This window comes from Hippoglossus stenolepis, chromosome 15 (assembly GCF_022539355.2).
Source record: "Hippoglossus stenolepis isolate QCI-W04-F060 chromosome 15, HSTE1.2, whole genome shotgun sequence".
Lineage (NCBI taxonomy): Eukaryota > Metazoa > Chordata > Actinopteri > Pleuronectiformes > Pleuronectidae > Hippoglossus > Hippoglossus stenolepis.
This window is the reverse complement of record NC_061497.1, coordinates 2292370-2310982: the sequence shown is the minus strand read 5'-3', so window position 1 is coordinate 2310982 and position 18613 is coordinate 2292370. Positions and strand designations below refer to the sequence as shown.

The 18613-nt window shown below is 40.1% G+C and overlaps 1 protein-coding gene across 4 annotated transcripts in view; it reads left to right on the top strand.

Moving 5' to 3' along the window:
* The window catches only part of pknox2 (pbx/knotted 1 homeobox 2), a 96920-nt gene that overhangs the window by 7122 nt on the left and 71185 nt on the right, over nucleotides 1-18613 (top strand). For all 4 annotated transcript variants that reach the window (XM_035177699.2, XM_035177703.1, XM_035177700.2 and 1 more), the window contains one exon: nucleotides 17754-17835. The gene's annotated coding sequence lies outside the window, so the exon portion shown is untranslated. The remainder of the gene's footprint in view (nucleotides 1-17753; nucleotides 17836-18613) is intronic.

Below are 18613 nucleotides of genomic sequence, written 5' to 3'. Positions count from 1 at the left end.
ACAAACTTTTAGAATCGCTCCTCTCCGCACAATTATACGAGATGTGCGGCTGAACAATGAATGTCGCAGCATGGTGGAAGTCATACAAAGGCTTTAGTCATTAGGTAATGATTTTAGCATCAGTACTCTGATTGCCTTCCTTTTTTCAGACAGAGGAAATGAAAACCCAGCAGGGACACATTCCATAAACGAAGTCGAAGTCATGGCACAGAATAGGGGAGTCAAATAAGGCTTCCGTGTTTCAGCCGCAGGACGCACACACAGATACAGTGTTTGCTGTGGCTGAAATTTGTCTCAAAGATGTGTACGAACTGGGCTTCTTCCATTCTCTTATGTCTTCAGTATTCATGCCGTTAGTATAAATTGCTTTTGATTTTATTATTCTTGCACTAAAAGCAATTAAAACACATTATTTTTAGACATCAGTGGTTGTTATTCAAGGATCAAGCACAAAATCAAATTAGCAGCTGCTTATTATATATTCTGCATTTACAGACCTTTAACAAGACTCCAAACCTCATTGTGCCTTTGGTTCTTATCTCTGGTGGAATGTAGATAATCCTAATAAATGAGTAGAGCTTCACACAGAGAAATATGAAGCCTGCCAGTAAATCCTGAATTTATTATATTTGAGAGTCCTGGTAACAGCTGAGCTGGGTGAGGTTCAAAATATTTGATTTGAATTCAGCAGCAGATCATAGTAGAGAAAATCCCACCAAGCACTGTGTGCAAGCATATTTGTGCGTCCTTTGAAAATGAATAAATGCATGGGCCAAACTGGTGTCACTACTATTGAACATCTCCAACAGTGTAATACTCTTTAAAACTCATGTCATCACTGCTGCTTCTCCATGTTAATAGCCCCGACTCTATGCCATGCATTAATCTGTTGACCATAAAGGTGACAGGGGCTTTCTCTTCCCACATACAAATGTTTGTTTGCAGCTTACAGCTTGACGCCTTTAGCAGAACTGCTGTTGTACTATTAGAGTGTTTTTCTTCTGCATAAACTTCAGTCTTTCCGTACTGCAGGTACAATACCAGCTGTTTTTCAGCACTGCAGTGCCGTTGCCAGCAGGAAAGCTGTTGTTCCTCCTCTGTGAGTCAGAGTAACTCTTATTACAAAGTTGAAGACAAACACACAGAGTTTTGCAGCCAAGTGCACATCAACAGAAGCTATTTTTGTCAACACTAAGCTAACTCATATCAGCACTGTGAAGTGCTGTTGCATCCCCGATGACCTCCCGATGTTGTTGTTTTCACTCGGGTACATTTACAGCTGTATTAATACGGTGGTTCTCAAAGTCGGGGTCAGGACCCACAGGAGGGGTTGCGAGATGATTCCCAGAAATTAAATAAAATTTAGAAATGATAAGTAATACTGTGATCTAGCCACAGTTCTCAGAAAATGATTTTAAAAAATTGTTACATTTAAAAAAAAAACTAAAAATATGTCTTCAGATTTTCTTTGTTTTTCACATGACCTCTGAAGTGATTATTACAGATTAGTGACAGTAACACTTGCAACGGTAAATTTACAGCACCACAGGAAACACTGCAACATGTGCACATAGGTGTCCTTTTGGGAAATAGCTCAGATCAGTATCCCCGTATACTGCAACTACCTGCAATGATGGCGGGGGTCTCTTGCACTTTTATTTGGGGAGTTGAGGTGGCTGCAAAGTTTGAAAACCTTGCTGCAACACAGAGGAGCTTCAGCAAGAGACCAGTTGGGTGCCTAAGACAAAAGGCAACACAGGAAAAGTGTGCCATAGCGATGAAAATGATCCACTTCGAAGCCTTTTCAAATCAACCCACTTTGATTATTGGCAGAGTTGCCTATTGAAGTCTCCTGCACTTTAAGTAGAAATGCAACAGCGCTGAAGTTGTGACCTCCAAAGGCTATTTATTGGAGCACAGTTCCATTGTTCAGAATCCTCTCCAAAGATATTATTTAAGTGTTCTGCCACTCACATCTCATCTGAATGTTTCAGCCTATTGCTCTCCAGGACACCATTGATCTGAAGGACAATATTTTCACTCAGGCTGTAGCTGCTCCTTTATTCTGACATTAGACTTTCCCCAAAAGTGGCTTTCTCTTCAAATCCATTTGTATACCTCGTTGTTAATCTCCAAGTGGCCTTTCCAGGCGGCTGATGAAACACTTGTTAGTGAATAAGTTCTTAGGTGAAACAGCAGCTTATCAACAGACTTTAGTAAAAGCACTGCACAGTGGCAAGGACAGAATAATTTGCCCTAATGCATTTTAGTGATCGCTCTTATTAGCTGCAAATGACTTCCTTTATGTAGTCCTGTCCCCTGCTATAAAAGTGCCATGATTTTATGACAGCGCAGGCTTCAGTCGAAGTGCGTTTCATTTTCCAGAGGAAGGCTACATCTTTTATGGTGTTTCACAGGACTTGTCGCTCTTAAAATATTAAAGGACGACTCTGCTGCTTTATTCCGGTATAATATTTCATTAAGGCTTTTGGCATCCTGGATGTCTCAGCGCTGGAATTAGTAATAGTTCACATCAGCGCCCTAAGGATCTAAATGCCTCTGATACTGTAACACAACTGTGGAGCTTAACTGTTTAGAGAGAAGCTTTTAAATTTTAAATGCTTCTAATGCGACATAATGTGGTCTAATAAAAAAAAAAACAAGAGACGTATTTTAACAACAACTTATGAAAACAAATATAACTGCCAACTTCCACAACTTTATAATTAAATAGCAAAACATTGCTTAACAGCTTGTTGTAATAATAACAATAATAATAATGATAATTATTATATTATTATTATTATTTGTTTATTATTATTTGTTTATTTGTTTGTATAGCAATCCTGAAAAAAGCAACTAAGTGTTTCACAAATAAAAAACAAATGTAAAAATCGATACAAATATAAAAATGTAAGAAATAAAAGAATAAATAAAATATTAAATTGCTAAATATATGACAGAAATGTTGCACTACTTTTCTATTGTTTCCACTTTTGCAAATACAACATAATTTTCGACATTGACACAGAACCCAATTTAAGTTAGAGAAAGACGGTTATACATTGAAACATTTTACCCAAACCACAACCCTTCCCCAATTTGATCTACTTTAGCTTGTGATTTTTAAACCTAACTGCACACAGGAGTCAGCGTGAACCAGAGTGTGGGTTAGAGACACATTACACATGTATACATGTATAATAGCATTGGATATCATCTATTAAGAGTTCCAGTACTCTATATATATATACATATATATGCTTGTGTGCCGGTATATTTTTGTTCAGTATTTGACACCTCTTCAGCAAAGTGCAAGTCTATAACTAGTTTTATAGACAACCATTAAGTTGTTTGGAAAACAAGAACATTTCAGTTGCACTCACTTTCTTGCTTTAATCATATCTAAGGATTAATGGTAAAGTCCAGTTTATTTGTGCTGTTGTCTAACTTTAAAGCAAATCTCCTTTGTCCCCAAACCTACCCCATTGTTCTACAACTTACACAGTTTCACAAGAGAAGTTAATTAGCTTGGAACATGTGCTTCTTCTTTTTTTCTTTTGTCAATGATGTGAGGGACATTTCTTAATATCCGAATAAACACGTCGGTGAAAAAGTCATTTCTTCAGAATCATACAGTAGCCTGATTATTCCGAACATCGGCTGTCCAGGCGAACCTCGTGAAATGCGGCGCTCGCCTTCTCGGCTGCATTCATCGTCCTTCCTTTCTCCTCTCCTCACTTCATTACATTCAGAACATTATGACTTTGCTGAGAGAGTAAGGAAACACGAGTGCCGCTGACATTAACCTCACGTTTACAGCTACAGAGCACATGAAGAGACAATTGTGATTTTTTTTTAAAAACTTGCATCCATATTCTTATTTTTTGTTTTTCCTGTTTTGCAATGACTGCTGGATCAACACATCTCTAACGAGCCAATGTCCCCCGTTGTGCTGATGTTTGGTGTGAATTTGACAATGTGACAGTTAACAGTGACTCATGTGTTCGAGCTTTTCTTCTTTGTTGACTGGTCTCAGAGTATATCGTGTTTGGCCTGAAGCTTAGAGTCTGTAAGTAATCATGAGTCAACTACAGCAGTCCAAGGGAGACATAGGCTGGTTAATGGGTGACAGAGGTTTCCGGTTGAGTGTGAACATGACGTGTGTACCCCTGAGTCACATAAATGTGGTTTGAGTTAGAGGTCAGTAAGACAATCCTCCTTCAGATAATGTGTATTTATATTGTACAATTTCTGCATTATAATTTGTTTATACTGTATATGCTCAGATAACCTTCCTTTGCTGTGTTTCTTAATAATGTTAAATTTTCTGCACGACTCAGTTTGCATCCCTCCCAAGTTTCCAAGAGCAGCCGTGAAGCATTTTTTTCCTTCCTCACATTAAACTCTGTTTTCGGGCTGCCAAACTCCATCACAAGTTTGATTTACTACAAAAATTCAAACCAAAACAGTCACAGAAAAATTTAATTACTGTGGGGTCTCTGTTTTCAGCGATTTGCAGTGGCAGACACGTAATTTGTCAAAAGAAAGCTGTGCTGTGTTAAGTGTGTTTGTACAGTGGTGCGGGCTAACCGCACATGCCAACTCTGATTTTAGAAGTGGTAATATTTAATGACTCTGCAACACGCGTCTGATTTGCAAGCGCCACTCCTTCTCTTTAGTGTCCTCTCTGATTTGCTGCTGCTGACGAGACCCGAGGCATCGAGTCGTGTTGCCTTTCAAGTCGTAATGTAAACATGTCAGCTTTCTGGAGTGTGTGAAGAGGCTCGGGGAGCGGGCGTGCACAATTATCATAACAGACACATTGCTGTAAATGAATCTTTGCAGAATGCACTTTATTTCAGCAGCGGTTTTATAAACGTGAGCAGGTCCTATACTGTTATTGATTTATTTTTTCCAGTTAATCACTCAGTGAAAGGTTTTTTACATCCAACGCTTAAAATAACAAGGCACGGTGTCTGTGTTCCTGTACGGCTAATCAAGAAAATATTCCTTAAACATTATCAGCGAGTGCAGGCATGATTCCACATGGTAATTGCACCACTGTGAACTGAAGAGGGAAAAAAAACACAGACTGAACCCTCTTTTCCAAACCAAGACTTCTTTCCACTACAAAGAATAATTACTTTTCCCAACTCCTGCGCCATAATTGGTTACCACTCTTTTATCTTATCTATGTGCGCATAATTATCACAGTCATCATATTAGATTATTTCATGCATAATAAATGAACTCAAACTGTGTGTGGGGTAATTAGCATGTTAGGATATGTGCCACGATAAGAGGTTTGCTCTCTCAGAGATTGTATTGTTCAAGACATTCCTGAAAAGTGAGAAACGCAGGCAAAAGAAGGAGCATTTAATATCACTGCAGTGTCTCAACAAATATTCCTCTTTAATTGTGTTTTGTGGTGTGTGTGTGTGTGTGTGTGTGCGTGTGTGTGTGTGTGTGTGTATGTATGTTTACATAAATGCTGGTGGAAATTCCTTGTGTAAAGAAATACACTAATGTATATTTTAGTTTTGATTTAGAGCAGACAGTGCAGGAGACATAAGGGCATAATGGAGACTATTGTACAAGACAGAGCCGTATACGACTTGACTTTGGCAGCTGTCTGCTGCAGAGATCTTATCCAATCCAAATGACAGATGTGCATCAGTTCAGTGGTGCTTTTGGTGGTTTGTTGTTGATAGAAACGTCCCCTTCTATCTTCGTTGGAACTTTTAGACACATTTTGTGTATGATAATTATTTACAGGTTCAATTGTGTTAGATTTTTTCATGTAAAACATAAAGCCCTGTAACTCCAGATAAGAGGCATTCTTTTTTATTTAAAAACACTGTAAATGAGGTTCAGTCAGAGGTTGAGCTGAACTGCTCAAACTGTACTTAAAGCGGAGCAGTCCTAATATGGCTATTATCGACCGACAGCAGCGGCTCTTCCAATTCACACGAGGCAAACCTGCTGCTGGATTTGTGTCTGGCTTAGTTCTGTGCTGCTTGGAAACATTTCAGTTGCCCTTTAATGAGGGGAGCCAATCAGGATCAAGTCCAGTTGCAATATCTTGCCTTGGAATTAGTGTGAACTGCCTACAAAGACATAGGGAATAAAAAAAATGCAATGACTTAAAGTTTTTACGATCCGATCAAAAACCAGGGATGTACCGTATATAAATAGATTCAATGTGAAAGGTAAACCTGTCATTCTTTGCTCTGGTGAGAAATCATTACTGATTTAGATTTAATCATGTGCATGTCCACAGTTATTTTTAAAAAGATTTCAAAAGTTTCATATTGAGCTTGATTTAAAATGGCTTGTAAATCAAACTGATTTGTAACTTGTGTATAAATCATCCACACAGATTACATTCATATAGCAGATTTATCATCCAACAGAGACAGAGTCAAAAGCTGCCAGCAGCATCTCAGATGCCTGCTTTTCCCCCTCCCCCCTCCACTAAATAACAAGAACAACTTCTTTGACACCAAATGTTTCCGTCACAGTTTTTTGGTCCTGCAGCATTTTTGGCAGTGACACCTTTCACTAACCTGCGCCAAAAGCCTGTGAAACACAACACATAATGAGCTATTTTCAGCACTGACATGTTTTTTTAAAATTTATTCAGTAAGTTGTTAAGGGACAGAGAGGAAATTAAAGCTCATATTCACAGTGTGATGGCAGCCATAGTTTAGAAAAGGACAGTTGTCAGGGTTTATATCATTAAGTTCAGCGTGACTCCTGCTAAATGTAATTAAGTTACTAAAGTGAGGCAGAGATGTTTTATTAAATTTTTTGTGTTGACTGAAAGGTACACTGTTTTAAGAAAGATCCACAGTGCAAATATTTCCTTTACATCTCTGTGCCGAGCAGACACAGCATGGCAATGTAAGGGCACATTATTCCCACTGAGTCTCCACAGATACATTAGTTATTCCTGTAACCCACGCTATTTCTAAATATCAAATGCCAGTAGAATCTGAAAATGATCAAAACCACATTTAGATTCCTCCAAACGTTTGCAGTCAAAAGTGTGACAAAGCATCTCCAAGGAATTCCTAACAAAGTTTAGAGGATTTTAATTATAACAGACTAAAGAAATATTGTATAAAAGAATGAAAAAAGAAGAAAAAAACGACATATAGCCATGCACCCACACACACCTCCCACTCCTGTGCAACTTCATAAAGGTTTATCTCCATAGAGTGATGATGGGTCTGTGCTAAAAGTGAGTTCTTAACAGCTGCCGAGCCGGCGTGCGGATAAATGCGGCAGCTTGGAGGCGGTGCAGTGTCATGTCTGCCATTATGTGGCAAGGCTCTCGCTGAGAGAGTGGAGACAGCTCTCCAGCCGCCCCTCCCGTCACACGCTTTCCTCCGGTCAAGGTCTCTGTACCCCTGATGGTATGCCTGTGCCCGTCTCCCTGCTGGCAGCGCTCTGGCATTGCTACAGTGTCAGTGGGGTGCAAATGAGGGTTTGAAATGTGATAGTGCTTATTGAGGGTCAGATTTGTTTGTCAAGCTTTGAAGGAGGGAGGACTGGTCGGTCAACCTATCTTCTAAGTGAAATCATCGCCACGTCCTAAGTGGATCGCTCAAAGATGGCACTGCATGCTGACACGTGAAGATTGTGAGGTGACAGCAGTTTAGCGCACACTTCAGTTATACAGCTCTCCAAATGTGACCTGAACACAAATGCTTTTTTAAAAAATAGATAGATAAATAAAAAACAATGAAAGGAGATACAGCCAACTAAGTCAGGGCCACGCTCATTGTTTATACATTAATCAAGTAGTTTCCAGTGAAGATAAACATCAGACATACACATATTTTCAGACACACACACACAGGAACGTCACAAATTTACTGGAAAAAACACATTGACAAGCTACATGAGCAGACTAGAAAGAAAACCTATGTATTCTCAGAGTCAGTGTAGGCTTTGTGAAATATGCCTACAGTGAGAGCAGAAAGGCCTTGATCAACCGTTTTACATACCGTTAATAAGTTCACAACAGCTGGAGATCTGTGGGATCTGAACAGCTGCCTGTGGAGATTACACTTCACTTTGTGTGCCAGAGGAAAATGAAATTGACTCAGAGCTTTAAAGAGCATGGGGTGTCCCGTCGTGGTGTGTGTCTTGGACTCTGAGCAGATTGTTTCGATTTGATAAAAAAAAAAAGGGCATATCTGTTTCATGAGACTAACAAGTAATGTACACGCTAACATCATTTTTATGTTTATTTTTTTGCCACTTTAAAGTAAAAAATGGGCAAATCTCACAACAACAACAACAAAAAGTGGTTAACTGATAAGGTCAAGACTCAGGAGTGGTGGAGCTTCTCAGGGAGACGTTGAACTCTGAAGGTGAGAAGTACCATGGCAAGAGACGAGGGATCACTTGCACCTGCCTTCTTGACACCCTCTTCAAAACACATCTACTTAAATCTATAATTGGTTTCGGACATGCATTGAACTCTAGTTAATCTCTGGACGTTTTACGGAAGAGTTGCATAGAGGCTCTGGACTTTCTCTGGAGTTTCTCCAGCTAGACCCCCTTGTAAAAACGGAATGTCCGAATGAGCCAATGTGAGAAAACAGAAGATCCTCTGGCGGATTTCTCACGAGCAAGGGGGAAACATTGGCAAAAATGAAAAAAAAAAAAGAATCCAAATATCTCAGGATGAAAAGCAGTGCAATACACATACAAGACACCGATGAAGATGTCTAGAGAGCTTCTAGTGATAAGGGCCTACACCGGTTTCCATGTGATGTAAACAAAAATGTGATGTCCACAGTGGAATATACAGTATATGTTACGTCCTGCCTGTGCCTGCTCCGCCTCACCTCACCCGAACGCTCTGTAGATTTCTGTGTTGTTGAGGAAGTCCAAACCCAATTGTGCGGAAATCCATGTTCATGTCTGAAAATGGCTTCTGTGTGTGAGAGTGTCTGTGCAAGTGAGGATGGAGAAATTGATTGAGAATATACTGTCTGAATTTGTCCTTCTGTTTTTTTCACCCTCTGTGTTTATGTGAATCTCTCTGTCCCCCTCCATTTCAGTGAAAAGGCTGCACGCTGCTGTCTCCTTCCCCCCGCGGTCAGTAGTTTATATAAACAGCCAGACATTTAATACAGATGGCAGAGCACCTTAAATTTAAAGACACTATATTCTCTGTCCTGGGAAATGGACAGAAAGTATTTAACTACCCAGATATAGAGCTGGGGGGCCTTGTGAAATACGTGGTGCATTTCCAACTATTGGAAATTCATAGCTGAAACTACAGAGAGAATGACACGGCCATCAGTAAATTCTGCCGGCTCAGTCCATCGGGATGTGATGCTTTATTATGAGGATCTGAACACAGTGAGCAAACAGACATCCAGCAGGACAGTGAAAGAGTTAACTTTCTTCCTTTGTGCTCTCACCAGGAGGGAAGAGTCAAGAAAAAAAGGCAAGGTTAGCTTTTCAGACACTGATGGGGAATTCCTCACTGTCTGTTCTGCCTCGGCCGACTCTGCCAACTCCATTGTGTTTCTGTCTTCCCAGCCTACCCTGTCTGTTTCATGCCCAGACAATGAAAGAGAGAGGAAAAAAAACTGATACCTGTATATAAACACCATAATGGAAATGATTGGAAGACTGTAGCGGTTCGAATTCATGTCACAAAGAGGATCACGCTGCTTCAACTGAAGCTTTTCTTTGTGTTTCCCGAAAAAGATGCTTTTTTTGGGATCACGTTGGAAGCGATTTATTTCCACACAAAAAAAAAAGACAGAGGGAAAACCTAGGCTGTGTCCAAAACCAACCCCTTGTTCACTGACAATAAGTAGTTTACTCTATAGGGAGCAGTTCACTTTGATTTCAGACACTTTTGTTTGAATCATGGTTATTATGTGTCATTATTGTGATGTAGTCGCACCATATTTTTCCCCCCATACATAAAATGCATGCAGTGGATCTGTCAGCAGAAAGAAGTGTACCCGCTATAGACACAACATGTTTCGTTCCACTGTGAGAATTTTTCAAAGCACCATAGTGGCTACATTTCTCCGTCTCGCACTCCTATAAAATGGTAGAGTGTTGTATTGTGCACTAAATAGTGACCACACTTTAGTTTTAGACACAGCTACTCTTACTCGTTTACAGAACAGCTCCCTGTTTTGTGCCATAAAGCAACACAGCATGTTTTTCTGTTATATCTGATCACAAAATTTTAAATTTAGAGGCGTCCAGTCCCTTTTCTGATGCATTTATATGTTTTGATGTTTACACAATATCTCACAATATATGAAATATTGATTATAATTGTTTTCTTCATCTCTAATTCTATATGTAGGTTGATCATTACACTATTGCAGTCTTGAATAGACAAGGAAGCAAAATAAACATGTTTATACTAAATCCTCATACAGCCTTCTATCATGCTCTATACCTTCATTTCTCTCTCTTGCAAATCACATTTTCATAATTTCCAATGTACTTGATAATGGAGGTGAAAATCTCCTCATTCACGGATACTTCACTTTCAGAGTTTGTGTGTGTATCACATAACATGAGCCCAGGTGATGTCTTTTAACTGGCATTTCTAGATTTGAGATAAAATCATATATTGCAGGCATTTTAAAAGGCCACCCCCACATTGGGGCCCTGTGTACTTTGTTCAACACTAGTACGGCCCTGCACACAAGTGGCCTGGAATAGACCAGTTCTCATATTTTAATGTCAGTGTTATCAACTGTTTCAGAGCAGAACTACAACCAATCAGGGCAACATGTGTGACAAAAAGAGCAACAAAATGTGGGATGTAGTGCAGAGCGCCAGAAAAATGTAAATCGACTACAGTTTTCTGCAGTCGTTTGTTCTTCTTTTAGATCAAATTCACCATCCAGTTATAGTTATACTCTCTTGACAGCAGATCCAATCCCATCAGACCCATACGCAAGACTGAATAAATATGAGCTCTCCGATTTTTATTTGGACATTTGTGAAGATCCTGGGACGCTGACATGTAACAGACAAGTGTCCATGTCAACTCCTTTTGCAAGGGAAGCTTTTACAGACATATTCAATTTACATATTTAAGTTAACCATGTAACATGAAACCCAAGCCTTTTAATTCTGCACTGCCTTTTTATACTTTTAATGTCTGTTCCACTATGTTTATCAAGGGTTGAGAAGTTTGAGGCAGCATTTATTGTTAATGAGAGAGAGGAATGCAGGATTCAGTGTGTCTCTGTCTGTTATACCTCTTTTACACCAATTTTTTTTATTATGTGTGTAAACCCACAAAAAAGGCGATTGACGCCTGTCCCATTGCCAGTAGAGGAGTTTGCCTCTCCATTTTTTTCCCCGGTGCATCATGATCTACATCATGAAAATTGAGGCGCCCTCTCACCTCACCGTCTTGCCAAATTAGCGCGTTCACCCACGCGTTTTCATCACTGTATCGGGAGCTGATGAAAACTACCGCAGAGTCACTTCACCCAGGAGTGAATTCCGATTGTATCCATTCCCATTTCCCACAAAAGCCAAATGTTAGTGGATGTTATTGGTTTTTTTGACCAGGGGAAAAGGGACTTTAGTGTTAATTACTCAGCTGATTATCATAGAAGTGGTTGGTTATTTGGCTCTGCTCTATAGGCTGTAGTCTGTAAAAAGCCAAAATCAAATGCCCCCGCTTGAATGTTTTTTTCTTCTTTATAGTTAAAGTGTATTATTTTAAATTTAAATGATTTGAGATGAGATGAGTAATGATGCACTGTAAGTAGCAATAAGCAATGGCATGCTTTAACTGAAGTGCTCAGAAACGTTGGACAGAGATCCTGCTGAGGCCCACCTGAAAAAGATCCTTGTAGTTGCCTTTGTGTAAGTGAAAGAGCATATGAGTGCAAGGGCCTCACCAGAGCCTAAAGGGGTTTGAGTTCAGATGATAGACACCGATGTGCAGTAGCTCACTATATATATATTTCCTCCACTGGATTGTTAGAAACGAGTAATATTGGGATCAATGCTGAGTTTTACTGCCGTTAAAGGGTTGACACATGGAGAGGAGGATGTTAGTGTGAGCTGTCAGGCCTCAGTTGACATATCAATGATGAACTCCATGTAAGGAGGATTTAGTCTACTGTAATACAGTGTCACTGAACACCTCCAAACATCTCAGCACGGCACACTTTTATGTTCTTGCACCTTTATTCTCTTTAAATCTGTGATTTGACTTTTTCACATCATTAACCTCCAATTGGATAATCTCGTTTTATCCCACTTGGCTACGCGTTCATTTTTTCCTCCTCTAGATGCAGCTTGATTCATTAAATACAGGAATCCACTGGTGGCACTGAGGATTGGACCTTCTTTTCCAAAAATCTGGAGGAGATTAGGCTGGTCTCTTTTTGTTTGCTCAATCCATCCTGACTCATCACGACAGTGGTATTTTTAGCAGTGGATTCCTGTTTTCTTCCCCGCCATTATTCACAAGGGGCTATCATATTCTGTGAGACAAGGAGGAAGAATCAATGTCAAGTTTCAGCCAGGAGTCGATTAGTGGCATAGACACGAAGTTAGAGAACCTTGTGTCATGGTCGAAGTTATAGATGGAGTGTGTGTGTGTGTGTGTGTGTGTAGCAGCTGGACAAATTGCTCATGTTGAAGTGTGTGTGGACGGAGAGTGTATGTGTTTGTGCAGTGTTTTGTCTGGCACAGCTGCCTGTGTCAGCTGCGTGCTCGTTAAATGTTGGGCTTAAACCCACGGTGACGCCACGCCTGCTCCGGTTACTCCCGTGGGAATACCTGCCATTGTCATCGTGAGCCGCTCATAATTCGCAGGAATTAGCCCCAAATGGTTGAAGTTTGGCTGCCTGGATTACAGCGGTGGGAACTGATATTTTACTAACTGTTGAATGCTTGAGAGCGAACAGCGACTTTACTTTTGCATTTCCTTTACCTCAACCGCTGCTTGTGATACTCGGCCTGAGACTCTATTGTCCCACACACATAAACATAGCCTGCATGTACAGCCGAGGTGGGTTCTGGTACAATAGTGTAGATCCCCCCCATAGTGTTTGATTCCTTACTGTTAAAGTAGCCAAGTGACCGGATATCCTGTTTGTCAGGAGCACAGAAATATTTCTGATTGTTGCACATCCTGCCGGTCAGTGATCTGTGGCACATACAGCTGCCGGGCATGAGGATTTATTTAGCCTCTATTGTATGAAGTGGAAAACAGTCACACTGTGTGAGTGAGTTAATCTTCATTTCCAGGGAAATGAATTTGAAGTGTGAGGTTGCCGGGTTGGTTGTCAGCATGCGTAGGAGATTCTTGCTAGTTTTGGGCACACGAGCCACTCACATTATCATGCAAAATTAATTATTTGCCTCCTTTTTTTATGTCCTCCTGAATCTTAGTGTCGTAAAAGAAAAAACCTGCCTGTGTTTTATTGAAATGAAATTATGGCATAATGTCACTTTCGCTATTAGCAATGAGAGTCTGTGCATGCCAATTGATCCTCCTGTTGTCATAGCAACATGAACCACTAAACCTCTGCGCAGCTGTTGTTATGGAAGCCCTTGAACAGCTGGGGGGCTATAGCTGTGGAGGGATTGTGGGAAACGGGTCTTTTGGTCCTCCCTTCACACCTTGACCCCAAAAGTACTGCTAGCGAAAAAGAGGAGGATTTGGGAATCTTAAAGATGTCCATCTGGAGTTTTCTCTGTGCCGTGCAGAGCCTCCATATGATCAGAGAGAAAGTTGAGGCAGGAAGTTGTGAATATTCAATCATGTCTGTGCCTTATCCAAACCTGCTTTGCCACAAATGCGAGCAGTGAAATCAAATGAGCCAAATGAGTCTAGATTCTCTCCGAGGGGCCTGATGCATTGGAGCATATCCCATTATTGATATGAGCAAATGTTGTACACGGTGCAACAATAAAACAATCATTTCACAAGAAGCACAACTGAGTCCAATTCCTACAACAATATTAAAGCTGAAATGTAACCCAAGAGCAGGGTCTCACCCTCCCACTGTTTGATCTAATGCCGATTGCACTGATAATGTTCTTGTTGAATCCTGTCTGGTCTGTAAAATGTCAGAAATTAGTCGCAAATGCCAGAATATTATTTTATAATGATGGAAAACAGAGGAACAAAGTTCCATCCTCACAAATGACAAAAAGTCTGGCACAGTAAAGATCTCATCTCATCTAAAAATGCCTGAATCTGTAAAATGACTATTAATTACAGGTCAGATACATGTAGTCAAGTAAAAGGTACAGTATTTGCCTCATTAATGCAGCAAAGTAATAGATGTATAAAGTAGCAGTAAATAAATATAAGTAGAGTAACTGAATAACTTTCCTCCACTGTGTGTACCAGTGTGCACAGTGTGAGTGATGGTGGGCAGATTGAGGAATGCTAATGTTTCCTCTGTGGCTTTTGTGAGGAACACGGTGATTAGACCTCCAGCCCCCTGGGTGGAGCCCCTCGCTGCACGGGCTCCCGCTCTGATTTACTTTGACATCAACAGGAAGGTCAGACAGGTCCCATAGGGGTCATGGAGAGACGGTGAACGGCGTGTGTGCCGGGCTTCAGCATACGGAGACGCTCCTCCAGGATCCCAGACGGGGCCGGAGGGATGGCCGAGGGAGGAAGGCCCCTTGGAGCTTAGGGAGGACTTCGGGAAGGATTACTGAGAGGCTAAAATGTTTTCTTTGTGGCTGAAAGAAACCTAAGAAATGCTCTCAACCAAATCCCCTGTGTTCTAAGGGGGCTGTTAGGCAGGGAGACTCAAGCTACATCCTAAAGACGTCTTCATTTTCTTGGGCTTCAAGCTTGTCTTTACTATCAATATATCCTACTTTCACATTATTGAGAGCAATCTCAATTGTTGCAAGATTAAACCCAGGTTCAGCCTAGACTATATCTGGATTACACTCTTCCCCACAGTTAAAGAGTATTTATTTGGATTTTGATGGGAAGAATTGAATGGACAATATGAGAATGGAAAGACTTTTTGTTGATAAAGAAACGGAGATATTGTATAATAAATTCAATAAATCACAATGTCAGTGATTTCAAGACCCCATGACATCAAATACAACAAATATGTCTTCATATGCTGTAGCTCATGTATATTATACGTATATATTACAAGTATTAATGTATTAATATAGTATAATATATTATAGGTATTTTAAAATGATTGTATTAGAACATCATCTTCCTTTTTGCTGTCAATTGAAAGGATGAAAAGTGGTGGACACCAAAGACTAATAAAAACCTGTAAAGTAACTAATGAAAAACAAAATGGCTCAACAGTTCACTCACAGAGATCTATATTCAATCGACTGCATTACTTGCTACAGCTCACATAACTTGACATTACATTTTTCTCAAAATGTATTGGTTTTTGACTTGCACTAACAAAGGACAAAGGTTTAGGCTTCAAGTTTCCACAATGTTTCATTCTTATCCCCCATCCACACGAGGCCTCTGGTAGTACCGACCTACCACACACACAGTAGTCCCCACTGGGCTGTGCAGCACTGGATAAATACCATCCCTTCAGAGGCTCTGTTAGCAGATTGCTGTAGGTAGGCGGCCTGCTGTGAGGCCCAGCCACACTCCCACTGTTCTGGTGGAGCTTTAAGTGAAAGATCAGGTGTCCGGCCCTGAATGCTTGATTGAACTTAAATCTTTTGCATGTGCGCCGCGGCTCTGCAGCGGTTTGCTCTGTGGGGCTCAGTCATGGCCAGCCAGTCAACTGCTCTGAGGAATTTGAGTCATGGCTGCACTCTAATCTCCCTGTTTTCACCTATGACACTGGAAATTATAATCAGTAGCGTTTTGCTCACAGGGATGGAGAGTTACATAAAAGTGGAGAATTGACTGCAAATCAAAGGGATTTAAAAAAGGGGAAAAAAGCATGTTTGTATTTAAGAATTTCTTAAAATGCAAATCTATTATTATTCACTTATTTTATTCAATTGCCAATTAATATTAAATAATTATTTCTAATTTACAAATAATAGAAGTGCATGCAATAGAAGTTTTACAGTGCAGTTGCCATTTAGTCTTTGTCCAGCTTTACTTCAAGAAAGTTGTGAGTGAATGTCTTAACCTTGGACGCAGTTATACCTTTAATTCAGTTTCAGAAATTTGCTCTCTAACTTTTTTCTAGTTCCTCCTGTGACAAAGACTGCAAGCAGCTTTTGAAAGATTTATTTCGTCAAAATAGATTTTTGTGGCCTTGGTCTCAGAAGCATATGTTATCATACTCTCCTGTTTGAGTCCAGCAGGGGCCCCACTAACCTAACTGCTTACCGTCAAACAAGCAGAACACCTACAAGTAGTTTAATAGTGAAAATAGTCTCCAGAAAATGCATTCATTCCAGTTTGAATATAACTTTTGCTGAAAGTTAGTGGCCAATTGTAGTTCTAACAAATTACTTTTAAAAATACAATATATATTTGAAGTACATATACTAGCATAAAAGATTGGTCGGAAGACGTGGGCTTGTAGCTGAGAGGTCAAAGACAGCGAAGGGAAGTCACAAAGGATTGAGAGGGTGACTATAACCGGTTTGGACATTGTGGACATTGTCCATAGTTGCTCTTCATGTAACACACAACCAAAGATTGTCTGTGTGAGACGGGTTCTCAGCTAATGGCAATAGTTTTGTTTAGGGCACTGGGGGAAGAGCGTGGAGAGAGGATATAAACATCATCAATCGGTCAAGTTTCCAGACAGTGACCTGCTGCATTCAAATTGACTCTGTCATTACATTACATTGACTTTGTATTACAGGAGCTGACAGAGTAAAGTCTATTTAATGTCTGGTTCAGCTAATTCAGGCATTTGTATTCACACATACTGCTCCTCTAGAGCTGTTTTCAGTCTTTCTCAGGCGTTTGTACTGCCAGCCCCATAGTAGAAACTCCAGAGAATGTTCGAGTGAGCCCATGATAGAAAACAGCAGGATAATGTCCGTAGAATTCACAGTGAGAGAGTTTCTAACACATTATAGTTGGAAAACTGAAACAAACAAAAAGAATACAAATATCTTAGGATGAAAAAGAGGAGCAACACATGTAGTAGACTGACAAAGATGTCAACTTGGAAAGACAACTAGATTTGAGAGCTTTTGGTGTTAAGGACCGATACCAGCGTCACTGGATTTCAACAGTGGAATTTATACAGTGTGTCCTACCTCCTGCTTGCCCTGACTAGGCGCCGCCCCTCATCTGGGCACAGATTTTCCTGTTGTTGTGAACACGTCTGACCCAGAAAATCTCCTGCTGATTTGTTCCACGTGAAAGGCATGTATGTGCGGGGGCTATAGTCCAGATATTATCTGGAAATCGTGTCTGAAAACAAATTAATATTTCTGTGAAAGCGCCTTAACATTGTTTTCATCTTTTCATGGAGTTTGTTGACAGCAACAGAAAATGTAGAATAATGTAATTTTATCCTTTAAATGAGTCAGTTGGGGAATGAAAAGCAGACTGATTCATTAACCTCCACCCATTATGTGCACCAGTGCTTCAGGCTAGCAGTGTCACATCAGGTGATAATAACTGTTCTGTCCTTTCAGTCAAACAAAAGTGGAGTGACCATATTTTATATTCTTGTGACGTTTTATTAAATATCTTTTGCATGCCATGCAGGTCTTTTTCTTTACTAATAATGATGACTTTATTAGATTGCATTAATTTTGACCTTGTCATCTGTCGACAGGTTTTGTGTGGAGAGTTGGATACCGGCCAACGGCACAGACAACAACACTGAGGGCTGCTGCGCTGCTGTGGGCAAACTAACTGTAAGTTGTCAGTTGTCATCCTATAAGCCATACAGTATGACATAGTTTGATTGTATAGGCACAACTTTCATTCTTCATGTCATTAACAGAGCTGTGTGCAGTTTTAAGTATGTGTTCAATGAACAGAATCTTCATTTTGTCTGGATAGACTTTCAGGAGCAACATATCTGGCAGAGTTAATCTGTTTCTTCAGGGGCCAGCACCACTCTTTGATTTAATTTAAGAGCACAAAATCAAATGCAATTCATGCTATACACACGTTGGCATGCCAGGGTACACAGTTAATGATTACCCTGCTGCAGTTCACTCAAGTTGGTTGAGACTAAACAATCATTTCAATCACTTGAGCATATTTTCTCTTCAACCCTTAAATGAGAATTTGAATTTCTGTGCTCAGTTCTTGCTGGAGCTGTGTTCTGTTCGTTTTAATGAGTTGTTGATTCAGTCTCAACAAACACACTATTTGCATCTTGGACCAGGAAGAAAATAAGCTTGAACGAGCTGATTTCTCTTCCTCAGATGTTCTTTTCGGTAACTAAAACGACTATTCTTGTCTAATGACACCTAAGAGTAAGTAAACTATAATAGTGCAGGTCTGCCTTCATAAATTGAAGTTTGCTTGTTATGCTGTATTCAGGTCACTATACGTACAATGACAGGTAGCAAACAATTGTAATTTTCATTGAGTGACACAAACTACCTTCATGTGTCAAACAAGATGAAAATACTGCAACAGAAACAATGTTCCAGCTGTAATATTATCATACTTTTGTCTTTT